At 42.0% G+C, this 10,549-nt stretch overlaps 1 long non-coding RNA gene across 4 annotated transcripts; it reads left to right on the top strand.

Annotated features, from left to right (window-relative positions):
• The first annotated feature begins 1,921 nt into the window (after positions 1 to 1,921).
• Positions 1,922 to 6,784, top strand: LOC137469034 (uncharacterized). Of its 4 annotated transcripts, none has more exons than XR_010996320.1 (3): positions 1,982 to 3,764; positions 3,849 to 3,941; positions 5,101 to 5,444. It is a non-coding gene; the product is annotated as an uncharacterized lncRNA (long non-coding RNA). The 4 variants fall into 4 exon arrangements; XR_010996319.1 differs by lacking the exon at positions 5,101 to 5,444 and adding an exon at positions 6,164 to 6,784 and having other exon boundaries at positions 1,983 to 3,764; XR_010996318.1 differs by having other exon boundaries at positions 1,994 to 3,764; positions 5,297 to 5,444.
• Positions 6,785 to 10,549: the final 3,765 nt, after the last annotated feature.

The raw sequence follows: 10,549 nt of genomic DNA, 5'->3' as shown, positions 1-10,549 counted from the left end.
AGAAACTGCTGTCATAATCTGTTCTGCCTCCTTTCTTTTTTCTTTCTTTTTTCTTTTTACTTTTTAATTTTCTTTTTTCTTTCTGTATTTACATCTTGCAGGGGCAAAATGATGTGGCTGAATGAAAAGGATAATAAAACATGATAACATTATGTTCAGATAATGGTCTCCCTGCTTCTGAAGAAAGTCATGAAGTAAACCTAAGAAATTTATTTTGATGTATGTGGATATTCTCAGTTCAGTCAGACAGAAAAGGAGAGCTTTCTACCAGGCTGAGCCTGGGAAAGAGTTTGAAAGAAATGTAAACAATTCATTATCTCTCTTGTTGTTCACATTGTTTATAGATATGTTCTGCCACCATGCGCCATTCACAGCGCACCAATGGTGTGAGATGTTTTTACTCTAAGACCAATGAAATTGGTCTGCACAATGTGCTCTATAAAATGAGTGATGTATTTGAAATAAATCAGTTCAGTTCTTGCCTTCTGACTTGGAGTCTTCATCATTCCCGTCCTGCCTCAACGGCGACAGATGTAAATCTAAACCATTATTGCAGCAAAATTTAAACTTTGTTAAGGTTAATCCTAGACCCCAGAATGTGCAAGGAGAGCAAGCTTCAAGGTTGCTAGGGCAGCTTCTTTCTCTTTAACAGGAAGAAGTTAACCCAACACAGGAATGCCAAATGAGACTGTTGAGATCCTTCAAAAGTAATACACTGTGAATGCTACTTGCACATTTAAGGTGCTGAAGACAATAGAAATGGTCATAAATATACAGTGGAGACCTTTAAAAATCTGAGCTCATAGTAAACTTAGCTGTTCACAAGAGTTTTTATACTCTGAGTACAGCTGTTTCTTGGCAGAAGTGTAGAAGAGTCTCTGAACCCATCCTTCTCCACACTCCCTTGTAGTATGATGCCCAGCTGCCAAAAAACAGGGAAATACATTGAATCCCATTGTTTTGTGTGCAAGCAGGGTTTGAGACCAGGTACTGCAAGGAATCATTTGCCTGAACTCCTTATACGGTAGAGATATGGAAGCTTGTAATTCCTTTTAAAGATGCAATTTACTGTGTTTATCACAGGATTAGCTGGGAGGAGCTGTTGACTCCCTCCAAGGCAGGGAGGTCGTGCAGAGAGGCCTGGACAAATGAGAGGGCTGGGCAATCACCAACCAGATGAAGTTCAAGAAGGGAAAGTTCTGGATTCTATACCTGGGATGGGTCAACCCTGGATGTACAGACAGACTGGGAAATGAGATGCTGGAGAGCAGTGCCACACAAAGGGACCTGGGGGTCCTGGTCTGTGGCAAGTTGAACATGAGCCAGCAGTGCCCTGGCAGCCAGGAGGGCCAACCCTGTCCTGGGGGGCATCAGGCACAGCATGGCCAGCAGGGCAAGGGAGGGGATTGTCCTGCTCTGCTCTGCACTGGGGTGGCCTCACCTCCAGTGCTGGGGGCAGTTCTGGGTGCCACAATATAAAAAAGACATTAAACTAGAGAGAGTGTCCAAAGGAGGGCAATGAAGATGGTGAAGGGCCTTGAGGGGAAACCATATGAGGAGTGGCTTAGATTACTTGATGTGTTCAGCTTGGAGGAGACTGAGGGCAGACGTCATTGCAGTCTGCAGCTTCCTTGTGAGGGAAGAGGAGGAGCAGGCACTGATCTCTGCTCTGTGGTGAGCAGTGACAGGACCTGAGGGAATGGCCTGAAGTTGTATCAGGGGAGGTTTGGATTCGATATTAGAAAAAGCTTCTTCACCCTGAGGGTGGTTGGGCACTGGAACAGGCTCCCCAGGGAAGAGGTCACAGCACCAGCCTGGCAGAGTTCAAGAAATATCTGGACAGCACTAAGACATGTGGTGTGACTCTTGGGAATAATGCTGTGCAGGGCTAGAGCTGGACTCAATGCTTTGGGTCCCTTCCAACTCAGTTTATGCTGTGATTGTGTAATTCTGTGATTTACAAATGGTTTTCTAGCTGTCTAGAAAGAGCATTTTTTTCCAGTGGCTTATTTTTCACTACATTTTTCAAAATTTGAACTGATGTTCATGTCCTTCATGAATTACAATATATCTCCCAGGTCTTTATTTTGCAAAGCATATTTTTCCAATCCATACTTGTCTAAGAACTGACACTTATTGTTTTCATCCTGTAGAAGGATCTTGGGGGACCTTAGAAAATGCAGTTACCTGCATATTCCAATATATAGAAGCTGCCTTGCCTGCCTCAGAATCTCGAGGACTCAGAACAACTTTTAAAAATCCATCTGTAACACCAAACTCCTTTTCCTGCTGCATTTGCTGCCAACTGAACCCCTCCCTAGAGCTGCAGTAATTGGATTTATTGCAGAAAGGCATCCAGAAACAGGAAGTTTTTCTTTAATATTACTGCAAGGAATGGGGTGGAGTGATTTGAATGAAGATGCAAAATAGCTGTTATCAAGACTGAAGATCAAAGAGAAGGTGATGAATGGGCGGGTTTCGGTTGTTATTGCTTTTGAGAGATGACTGAAGGGAAAACAAAACAAAACACACATATAAATTGTTGTCAGTAAGTTAAAGGTATTGGCCTGGGTTCTTAGTACACCAAGTTCACTCACTCTGCAGTGTTTAAAACAATTCAACATTAAGGAAAATAAACCTTTTTATTCTTTTCTGTAAGAACATAATTAGTAACTCAAATGCCTCTTCCTTTTTCTTAAATTTAAACTGAAATCCCTCACTGTGTATCCTGGCTTTTCTCCTCTGAGCTCTGGTTTCTTTTCAAGCATCTCTCTTGTTATCTCTCTTTGCATCTCATTCAATATCATAATATGCCATATATGGTGATCTATATTATGCCACTTTTTGTGGCCCAACAAGCAGTAAGCACAGATTTACAATGAAACAGAATAACAATAATAAATTGTAAGAAAAAACAAAAGCTTTTTGTGACTCCAAATCTGAATTAATACTGTTTTCTTCTGAACCTCTCCATACTATCCCAAGCAGAGAGGCAATGCCAGGTGAAAGAGAACATTCTTGCCAGGCCGTGCTTCTGTGAACACTCAATGTGATTAGATGTGCTCGTTACAGTTTTATTTATTCCTAAAAGGAGCTACCTTCTTCTCTTGTCTGGAACGTTGCAATCAGAATAAATCCTAAGCCTTGTGTACATCTACAGCCAAACTCCAACAAGCACTAGATTTCAAGTTTTCGCAGTATTTGCGTTGCTGTATTTAAAAGGAAGCAAGTGTTCTGGGACTTCTTCTCAGAGAGGCTAAGCTACTGAGATGTTCTCTGCTTCATTTACCCTTTCTGTGCAGTCAAAGTGCTACTGTTTCCCTGATGTCAGGCGGCTGGATGCTTTGGAAACTCCAAACTGACCGATAGAGGCTGATGTGAATGAATGCATGCAGTTTTCCTCTGTGTCAGATGAGGAAAGCCAGAGCACGGTATACTCCCTTTGAAATTTACTGGATTACACAGCAGTATAAATTCCTCACAACCTGTTTACATTCTGGGGCAGAAAGTTGAGCAGTGTTACCATTAAACCTCTACATGCAGCCATCCAGCTGGACAACACTCACACACAGGACAGAATGGTACACAGCAACAGCACTGGGGCTTTTGTTGCTTTTGCTTTCAGTCACTCCTATTTGTGCCTCACAGGATAGCTTCTAGCTAGACAGATAAAATGCCTAAATAAGAATCTTATGATAGAAACAGTTTCATTGTAACACCCAAATTTTACGAGTAGTAAAAAATCAACTAGGCAGCCATCATTGGTACATATAAGGTTGGAACAGTTTTCCTCATGTATAATTTCATGTTTAACTACACTGAATTTTAATTGTTGTTTTATTACCTAGCTAGTTATTCTACAGTCTTCACAGAAAATCCTTTGACACAGTAGAACATACTGTGGAACAGTGAGCCAAGAGTGCAGAGTGATACTGAGGCAGGTGAGGACAGGGTGCTCCTCCCTGACAAGGCACAATCCCACAGTGCCTGAGCAGAGCAAGCAGAGCAGGTCCTGTGGTGATCGCCTAGCATAGCCAAATGCCAGTGACCACCAGACAAACAAGTCTGTGGTGATCCAAGGTCCAAGGCCAAGCCATGTCCCCACTGGAAGCCATGAATCTGAGCTCTGTGGTAGGAAGCTTTTTCTGCCAAACCCCATTGAGTGGCAGAGCCTATAGCTTAGATTGGATGGCTGTGACTGTCAAGCTCCTGAATGTGGCAGGAGCCAATCCTCTGCAGAGCTGTGTAGAGCTTTTATGGGTTCTGTGTTTGTTTTTAAGAGTTGTTGAACCTGTCTAATTTAAGTCTGAAACAGAGATGCTAATTTCATTAAAGAATACCAAACATTTTCTGAACTGGATGCAAAAAGTAGCCACTGAAAGATCTGTTAGATTTGTTTAGGCTTTAAGTTTGCCTGTGAATCAACCACATTTGCTGAAACCTGTTTCCTGAGCGTTGTTATTGACGGTGATTTAAAGGACTGCTAAATGGAGTGAAACTGGAACACTAAACTGATGAGAAGCTCAGTGAAGCTTTTCATGTCCATGTCTTCACATGCCTCTTATTGAGTCTTTACATTTGGTGAACATTAAATTCTTTGGGGAGGGATATGGGGCAGTCATAGCTTGTAGGCACTTTAATTTCCTGTCTACGTGTCATGTTCCCATTATAGTGAGTGGAAATCCAGTCAATTCAGCTAATGGACTCTGGAGGGGGATTCAGATGTCTCTTTCAAAATGAGTCAAATGGCTGTACAGTTTCCAGTGAACATAAGCATTCAATGATCTAGGATACAGAAGCAAAAGGCTGGCAGATATAATGTGGGGTATATGTGAGATCTGTGCCTTTCTGGAGAAGCAGCTGAGGCTCAGGAAGGATGCCTTACAGCACCTCAGATGGCAACTAAGCAATTGAATGAAGCCCCTTCATTTAGATGCCTATGAACTGGAGCTGAATCCCACACCTGAGATTTGATTGTTAAGAAATTTTCAATCATTATGCTAGTTTACCAAACAAAAGTAGCCAGAATCTCCCATGAAAAAATGTTATTTTTCTTAACATAGTTTCTGGTTTTTCTTTTTCCCATGTTCTTACAACCAGAAGAAGTACAGAAATGTTATTGTAAGATTTAGAAATCCAGCTATTCAGGCACATGTCTTTACAGGCCTTTAGTAGGGAACTGTAGACAAATCTGCACAACTTCATTACACATCCTGAAAGAAACCCTTCTGCCCTTTCCTTGCATTTGTGATTGTGAAGATGAGGAGATTTAGCACAGCAGCTTTTCTGTCTCCAGTTTTTAGAATGCTGCAATCACTCTGGAGTTTGGAGGTCACATGGCTACTCATGCTATAATGACAGTATCCTTTCACCTGAGCCTTGTCAGCACGTTCTACTTGAGAAATCTAATGCAACTGCAATAATAAAGCATGAAGATAAATTTATTTTTTATGAGACTTTGCAGTTATTTAAGGGGTGAATTTGGTTTGACAACTTTACAGTTCATGCAGCTGTTGCCCATACAGGTCCACACAGGACTCCTACAAGTACTGGGATTGTCAGCAGGAATGGTTGAATGGTAGGGACATGGGCACGGGTCCGGTCTCACCTCTGGCAGCATAAATAGGCACTACCTATCTTCAGTTTCCTTTGCCTTCCCACATTGCCTCTCTGTCACTGACTCCCAGCCTATGTCTCTTCTCTCAAATTTGTCTCATGACCCATGAAAAATCAGTCTAATGAGTCCAAACTTTTGAAACTAATTTAACTTCTACAGTCAGAAACGTGCCGATAGATAGGGCAGTCTGGGTGGCTTACACTTCCCAGCCACAAAAAGAGGTGTTATTAAATCATCATAAATAGGAAGGAAATGTACACTTCAGAGTTGAGCAATACACCTGGTAAATAAACTAGAGGACCAAATAATAAACTATGACTTTTTCTCCAAATGCAAGAATAATCAAGCACATAAAAACAAGGATAATAAGGCATAAGTGCCTGTTGCATAAAGGTGCTGTGCTTTTTTTTACATATCTGACAAGCCAAATATATTATACTATGCTAATGATCTGGCGAAAACAACACAGTAATTGTCTCCTGAAATTATTCTGAAATACAGAAAGGCTAAGAACTATGCTAAATAAAAATGCTTTTTTTCCTACAGAGTGCCTTTATAATTAAAGGACAACATTTAAGCATGTCATTTTTATATTAAGCTTCAGTAGCACCACACTGTGTACTATTCTGTTTGGGGGATGGTATTCTTCCAAAATGTGTGATCATCTGAAAGGTTAACTCATCTTTTGTAATTTCATTTTTCAAGTCTGCATCTCAGTCAGGAAATCAGCTCAGTTGTGAAAGAACTGTCAGGCGTGTTCAAGATGAAATGCATATTTATGGAGTTTCCTGCATTGGAGTAACTGCCTGTGCCCTGGGACTGTACAGAGATCCCAGCAGTCACAAAACGGCAGGCTTGATGACTTAATGATCCTTCTCAGAGTGGTGTGTCTATTATGATCCCAGTTTAGTACTCATTTTTATTTCTCCAGGTCTGTCACGGCCCCTAGTGGCTCAGAGACACCCAGAGACACCGTGGGCATCATCAGCCCGGAGAAGGGTAAAGTGCTGCAGGGCAAACTGTGGGAAGGGGTGTAGTGATGGGGCCCGGGGAAGCCTGGGCATGTTCAACAGCCCTGTGAGCCAAAACAAGTTCCAGCAAATCCCATCATATATTTCTTGCAAGATTGGTCATGCTTATAATTAAAAAAAAAAAAAAAATTGTTGACTTAAAGGAAAAATGTTTTGATTTTGTATTTGTTTAAACATTCATCTTGTGTCTTTATTAAAAGAAATCTGTGTATCATGGCATTTTGAAGAGGCAGATGATTTAATTTAAAGACTGAAAGTATGACACAGTAAGTAATAAATTTTTAAAATTACTTTCTGCTTTATAGGTTATCTTGTCTGACCATCTGAGTGAGAGCTTTTCTTCTTGTCCATGGAATTGTTCTTGTTAGCCAGAGTTTGCATCACAGCTTTCCCAATGTTCAGTTGGGCTTTTATTGGCAAAAAGTTCATTCTATGGGCCCTGAAAACTAAATCGTGAATATTAGCAGTCCTCTAGAAAACAAAAAGTCCTCTGGCATTCCAGAAGAAATGTGTTTATGCCATTCTAGTTACGGCATCTTTAGCTTTTGGAGTGTCTACCTAAACCCAAATTTTGGTAATTTATATGCTTGGTAAAAGCATTTTTGTTTTATCAGTTCCCCAAGAAGAAATTAATCTGCAAATTTGTTTCACTGTTGGGAAACAGCTGTTCATTACTAAGAGGAAAATACATGCTCTCAAGTACACCACACAATATTCTTGGTAATAATTGACTGTTTATCCATCACATCTAACCCATTTGCTCAGACCAGGAATTATTGAAACAGTGTTTCTACTGTGTTTTTGAAAATCCAGTGCAACCTTCAACTTCAAAAATATAATTTCTTGGTCGTCTTTTATTATACGGCTACCCAATACAGGAAAAACCTGTAGCAGGCAGAGGCCCTGCAAGGCCTCCCTGGCGGTCACTCGCCTAAGATAGAAATGTATAGTCATGGTGAGTGGACCAAAGCAGCCCCTCTTCTGCCCTCGGACCCTTGTTATCTCTCCGCAAGGCTATAGGTGGTATTCTCCTCAACCCTGGCCATTGGACAATTTCCAACACCCCAGTATCCTACATAAACCCCCATCTCTGCCCAGTTTGGCAGAAGAGCTGTCACTGGAACCCTTCCCAGGAGCTGCCAATAAAGACACCGCTGCGGAACTCCATACAGGCTTCTCCTCTCTCTATCCCTGCGTCTGCTGAGGCCCTTGCGAGCACAGAGCGAAATCACTAAGAGCTGAACTCACAGAGCTGAAATCACTCCAGAGCTGCTCGCTAAGTTGCCTGTGGCTGGGAGCTAGCCTGGGGAACCCAGAAAGGCTGAGCTGATCAGCACAGCGCTATCTGAGACACCCAGGGCAGCGGCTGTCTGGGGGGCCGGATGGACCCCTGGCCGCCATAAAAACCAATTCTATGGGTTTTCTTAATTTATTTTTCCTCTACTCTGTCTCTTTTATTCATTGCTCTCCATCTCAAACACCTACTGTGACTCCTTTTTAGAGCTGTTTACCTTGGGTCTGCATGAGAGTACTGAAATTTCTGTTTTAAACTGAGAGCATTGATTTTTTTCGTAGCCTGAGGCAGTGGACTAATACCTCTTGGCTAAGCTGAAATGGTGTTCTGAGACCATGGGCAGGAGTTGGGAGAGACCCTGGGGGAGGCTTAGTAGGGATAATAAGGTCCAATAATGCCCTCAGGGCCCTGACATCTACTCTAACACCCATTTCTTCTCTGAACAATTATATCCACCACACCTAATAATGCTCATTTTAAAGTGATTTTTATTTTTCCAAGTGAGATTATAATGTTTCTATGTCATATTGTACATCCTTTGGACAGATAAAATTTCGTAATAATGTCTGATAGGAACATTACCTCTGTTAAAAATAACTTACAAATCTGACTGCCATTTCTATACTTTTTCCAAACTGCTCTGAAGCTACATCATAGTAGTGCAAATATTACATTGAAGATCTATCCTTTCACTGTGGGTGCCTCATTCAGAGACACTCAGGCAGAATATTCTCACATGCTTTCTCTCAAATCTCCTGAAGCGCAGCAAATAAGCCTTGGAAGATAAGGGTATTGAGAGCCACTGAGGAAATTCTCCTAGCACATGGTTGTTTTATTGAGAAGGGCTTTAGTGGTATTTCACTGACAAATGGTCCTTCTGGGGTCACTTCCTCTGGTTTGTTGGCTACTTATTTTAGTATATGATCAAAATTGTGTGGGAAAATGGAAAGTAAGCAGGTTAGTATAAAACAATCAAGGATTGAATGTGAATGCCAAAGTTTAACTTAAACACATACAGTGATAGTTAAAAAAATTATTATCAAATAATAACAACCTTTACTTATCTTAAATTCCTCTAGAGAGTTGCAGAGGAAATATTTAACTGGGGTATGTGGTATGTGAATGAGAGTCTATGTGGCTGCATGAGGCACCAGGAGAAATGGTAGAGCAGGAGTGCAGGGAGTGATGCACTTGCAACAAATCAACGGATTATAACCAACCACAAAATGCAAGAAAGGCTATAGGTAAGAATGGAGAATTGGCAACATCTGGGTGTTGGACCAACTGTCCTAAATCCTTGGCGTGAAGAAAGCCCCATGAAACACAGAGCTATAGCCATGTGGTACAACTCAGCTTGGCCCTGAGGTTTTCTCAAGAAAGAATATTAAGGATACCAGAGATGTGCACCATTGTCACCATTCAGGATGAACCCAGACAAAGTGACGGGGGCTTGATTGTCAGGGCACGGCCAGGACTAGCTGCTCCCTAAGAGCCAGGATCTCAGCCTGGTAACACAGCCCCTGAGTGAGGGAGCAGGGCATGCTCACAGGTGGCAGCTGTGGTCAACCGAGAGTCCAACTCATCAAACACATCTGAAGCAGGTCCAAGGTCAAGCTGGAAAAATCAATTCCTGGTCAGGGACAGGATAAGGATGAGGATCAGGATGAGGTCTGGTGGCCACACAGGGTCAGATACAGTCCTTGATGACTGGACATGTCCACAGTGACAAAGCGGGACCGAGGTCAAGCCAGGAACTCATTCTGCAGCTGTGGGTCCCAGCCAGTGGGGACAAGGACAGGCAAGGCCGTGGCTGAGCTGGGGACCAGCATGACACGTGACATAACTCAGAGAGAGCCTGAAGCTGCAGGGTGGAGCTGTGCCAGGGTGTAGGAGGAGGACTGAGGTAAGGCTGGTCAGGGCCATTAAGGTCTATGAGTGCCCTTAGGGCCCTGACCTTGATACTTGGTGCCCCTTGTCCTCCTCAACATAAAGAACTCTTTTGAAACACATAGATGTTTGTACTTATGAGTAGGAAAGATGGAGTATGCACAAAAGTGAAATCTATGGAGAATGACTGTTCCTAAAATAGGCATTGTTTAAAGTTAAAAATTGCTGCCTTCTTCTCTGTGGTCATGTATAGGGCCTCACTACTTTTATTGTTACTGCTATACTCCATTTCTTCAAATTACAAGAAAACAACTGTGCTTGAGTAATTTATTTTCATCATTTATCATTTCTCTCTCTTAATCTCTCTCAGAAGGGCTTTTGGTTTTGCCACAGTTTTAGGGATAGTAATATTACAAGACAACTGAAGTTTTAAATGTCTTATTAGAAATGTCACAATTTCTAATGGAGAGTTTGTAGAGTGTGTTCCTGTATAAAAGGGAAACTTTTACAAACCCCTGACTGTTTCTCAGGTAAGACCTTCAGGGGGGTCTTGCCACCAAAGAAATTAGAGAAATTAGAAAGGTGGTTCCAGAGAAATTAGAAGGGTGGTTCCAGAGCCCTTGCAGGCTCCCAGACCTCCAGCCTGGAGCTCTATCCAGCATTTTACCTTGTACTCTGGGACACAGGACAAGGCCCTTTTGACTTTCCATTTTCCTTTCC

The sequence above is a fragment of the Anomalospiza imberbis genome, chromosome 2, assembly GCF_031753505.1.
Source record: "Anomalospiza imberbis isolate Cuckoo-Finch-1a 21T00152 chromosome 2, ASM3175350v1, whole genome shotgun sequence".
Classification (NCBI taxonomy): domain Eukaryota; kingdom Metazoa; phylum Chordata; class Aves; order Passeriformes; family Viduidae; genus Anomalospiza; species Anomalospiza imberbis.
This window is presented reverse-complemented; position numbering and strand designations above follow the sequence as displayed.